The following is a 3,955-nucleotide window of genomic DNA, read 5'->3' on the forward strand; positions in this document are numbered from 1 at the left end:
CCGCTCCGCTCTCCCCCTCCCCTGCGCTCCCCGCCCTCGCCCCGCTCCCCCTCCCTCTCTCTGCTCGCTCTCAAAATGGCGGCCGCGCCCGTTGGTGAGGAGGGACCGGGCGGGGCGGGGGTCGGGGGGGCCGGCCCGGGGTCCCCCCCACCGGGCCGGGCTCAGGGGGGCTCTGGGGGCCGGGGCGCGGCCTCCCCGCTGCCCGCGGGCCCGGGCCCCGCTCCCGCCGTGACTCTGCAGGAAAACAGGGCCCGGCGGGAGCGGCGGGGCGGGCGCGGAGCCCCCGCCGGGCCCGTGTCCCCCCCGCGGGCCGCGCCGCTCCTCCCGTGACTTAGCAAATACCGGGAGAAGGGCACGGGCCGGGGCAAACAGCCGTAAAAAAGCCGCCGGGGCGAGGGGCCCGGTGTGTGCGCCGAGGGGACCCCGAGCATCCCTCCCTGGTTCCTCCCGGGGGTTCCCCCCGTGCCCCTCTCCCGGGCAGGGCCGGGGGTCGGGCGATGGCCCAATTCGCCAGCGCGGCCGCGGCACCGAAAGCGGGGCGAGAATTGATAATCCAGGGAAAGGAGTAGGTGTTGTTTCAGAATTTGCCTGGCATCCCCCGTTTTCCTGCAGTGCTCAGCAGGGCAGCAGCGATAGGAGGTGGCTCATGCCTTCAGAACCAGCTGCGGTAAAACGGGCGAGGGAGGTCTGGTCTCCTTCTGGGGGTCATATCGCTGCCCGGGCGGCTGGAGGTGCACGGGCTTCCCTCGGAAACCTTTTAATAGCAATCGAGTTCGCTAAAATCTTGTATTTATTGTTACTCCCGAGGTTTTGTCTCGGCAGGAGGTTATACGCAGGCAGGGCTTTTGATGGAAGTTGGGGGGTGGGAGTGGTGCCTCCCTTGGAAAGTTTGGGGTTTGCTCAGTTCTGTGGGCATGAGATTTTTTTTTTTTTATTGTTTTCTGTTTAAGGTGGAGGCAATTAAACTTGACCTTTAATACCAATAATAATGTGACACCTTGCCTTTCTTTGCCATGGTATCACTGGAACCATTTCCTCGCCGGCAGTGCTGCAGCAGTGGGCTTGGTTGGTGCAGGTCAAGTCCTTTTATAATGAATTACTTACCAGGGAGGGGGGAAGGTTAATCTAAGCTGCATTAAAAATCTTTAATAAGCACTATTTTACTATAAATAAATGTTTGGGCATACTGACCTGGCTGAATTACGTATTTTTGTGGTGATTCTTTTAATTGTATGTTCCTATGACAGTATTGTTCATGCCATTAGGAGGTGGTGGTTAAAGAACCTCCGTTCAGTGATGATCATTTTGTAAATGATTGTGCAGCATTCGGCTGGTTTTCGGGAGAGGGAGGGTCTGCTGTCAGAATGTTATTTTCCCTTAGAGTCATTTTGTTAAATAGGAAAATTATGTTAGGGAACTAAACAAAGAAAATATTTTTAAACTGAAAGATGCGTTGCAAATTTCCGGCTCGTTCTCGGGGATCTCGTTTTTCTGTGTTTCTGTTGCTGTTCCTATGTTTGTGGATGCTGCGAGCAGCCATTGAGCAGGGAAGAGACTGGGTGGAGTAAGGAGGCAAAGCTGCGAAATGGCTCGATTACCCTTTCAGAGCTTTTTTTTTTTTTTCCTCCCTTTGCCGGGGTGGAGGAATACTAATTGCCGTAACAATGAAGTCTCTTCTTTAGGGAGGAATCTAATGGTGCAGGAACCTTCGGAAATGAAACAAATCTCGCGTTCTGTTTTGAGGCTGGTTTTTCTGCAGGGTGGATCTTGATTTGTCTGGCAGTGAGAAGTGACCAGTCACTGTTGCAAAGCCGGATTTTTTTTGTCTGATAACTGCTTCAATTTATCCACTTATTCACTTGTTGAATTTATTTTATTTACGCTTTAGATAAGAATTATAATTTTTGTGCGGGTGTTTTGCACACAGGATTCTCTGAAATCTAGAGAAACCCCTGTATTGTGGCTTCTTGCTGTTATTTTTTCATGGAACTTCTTGGATAGACCAGATGATGGGTGGGCACACAGGAAAAGACAATCCCTGGTATCTCTGGTGACTCCAGTGGAGTGACTGCTGTCAGTGTACAGACTGGATTGCTTTGCCCTTCTTCGTGTGCCAAGTTCCTGTAAAATAACATCTCAGGGTTTTGGAAGCCCTTTTGAGCACTGTGGCTCTGTAAGAGCACTGCTGTCCCCCTGCTGCATCGTGGGGGTGACACTGCTGCTGAAAGTTGTGTAGGAAAGGCATTAGAACAAAGGGTTTGGGGAATACAATAGGGATGGGAGGAAGCACCTAGGAAGGGCTGCTTGTGGAACTGCTCTCCTGTTCCACATGTTCCTCATGGCATTCCCACCTCAATTCGGTGTTGATTGGAGCAAGTACAACACTGAATATGGGTGATTCTGAAGCAGGTTGAGTTTTTGCTTTTTCATGGAGGTCTCTGTTCTGGAGTCCAGTTTGTGATGGGAGATGGTCACAGAGGAGGCTGTGTTTGGTTTAATATGCTCAGAATTAAAATAAATGGCAGTGGCTTCTGTGTAAGCTCTGTCTAGTTCATTCACCTGGAGTAGGTGTTCCAGGATTCAGTGGATGTAGGTGCCAAATGCCCCAGTCAACACGTGTCCAGGCTGAGACCAATGAAGAACTCAATAAAACACTTGCCTCCTTATGGCTTTGGGTGATGCCCTTGAAATGATGGCAGTCACTTTCTGTGCAGGAGTAACTTGTTCATTTGGGTTCTACAGAAGCAAAGGGCATCAACACTTCCCCTTCTGGCTGCGTGCAAGCTCTGCCCTGTGTGTCCTGCTGACTCCTGTGCCTGTCCTGTCTCCTGTGCTCCTCCCAGCCTGGGGGCTCAGGTTGTGTCCTTTGTCTGCTCACCAACTTGCTGTCTGTCCAACTTGCTATGGATGGGACAGCTCTTGAATCAGCATCTGCTGGTTGCCTTGTCCAGTTGGAGTAACTGTGTCTTCCATCAAGAACTCCATAACCAGCTTGCATCATTAATTATAATGTGTTTGTACCCTCTTGTGAATATTATGGGCAAACAATAGCTGGTCCCTGCTACCTCAGGGTAGCTCAGTATGTTTATAAGTTTATTTACAACCCTCTGGAGTTGCCCTGTATTCCTGAACCAGAGGGCTGGAATTACTGTGGTACAAAGGGGAGCAGCACTGGAGTAGTTCAGGTTCAGGCAGCTCTCTCCTACTTCGTTGAACTTCAGGCCCATTTTCTAAACTAAAGGCAAAGATTGGGAGGGCAGCACTGAAATAATTCTCAGGCTGAAAATAAGAGCTGCTTAGGCCTAAATTTAGGAAATCAAGAGGACAATAGAAATTGCTAATTATTATTAATAGGTAATAGTTTCAGATTTCCTGTAGGGTGTGGGAGAGTTTCCAGCCTGTAACATGTGATTTGTGGTGGCAGTTGAAGATCTTTCCCAAGGATCAGAACCATGTGTGTTGCTCAGAATGATTCTGGGGTTCTCCTGCGAGGGTTGTTACAGAGAAGCAGTAAGTGACACATTGTCCATACTGGCAGATCTGTTAATGATGTTACAACTGGGCTCCTCTTTCTCCCTTTCATAAGAGCTTAAATATCATTGGCAGAACAACCTGACTACTAAAATCATATTGCACTGGTGAAGCCTCGTGGGGTTCAGGGACTTTCTCTGGAGCTGACACAAGGGAATGGTGCTCCCAATGTGGGTTTGGGGAGTTTTATCCATGGGTGGTGTTGCTTTGTCTTTTCATCTGCCTGACAGAATGGGCTACACTTCAGTTTAAGTTTTTAAAAATAAGCATTTACAGTAGGATACAATCGTGACCTGTTTAAATTTAATTTTCAAGTACATAAAGCTGTTTGTTGAGAATTCCTTCTGTGAGTGCTGTCCTCTGCGGGCAGGACTGTGCCACCTCTGAGGATGTGCCACCTCTGAGGATGTGCCACCTCTGAGGA

General features: G+C 49.8%; 1 protein-coding gene across 1 annotated transcript in view; it reads left to right on the top strand.

Moving 5' to 3' along the window:
* The first annotated feature begins 70 nt into the window (after positions 1-70).
* PAFAH1B1 (platelet activating factor acetylhydrolase 1b regulatory subunit 1) overlaps positions 71-3,955 on the top strand; it is a 27,578-nt gene continuing 23,693 nt past the window's right edge. The window contains exon 1 of the mRNA XM_027698695.1: positions 71-94. The gene's annotated coding sequence lies outside the window, so the exon portion shown is untranslated. The remainder of the gene's footprint in view (positions 95-3,955) is intronic.

Source organism: Neopelma chrysocephalum, unplaced genomic scaffold, assembly GCF_003984885.1.
Source record: "Neopelma chrysocephalum unplaced genomic scaffold, ASM398488v2 Primary Assembly neopelma1_132, whole genome shotgun sequence".
In the NCBI taxonomy this organism is placed as follows: Eukaryota; Metazoa; Chordata; class Aves; order Passeriformes; family Pipridae; genus Neopelma; species Neopelma chrysocephalum.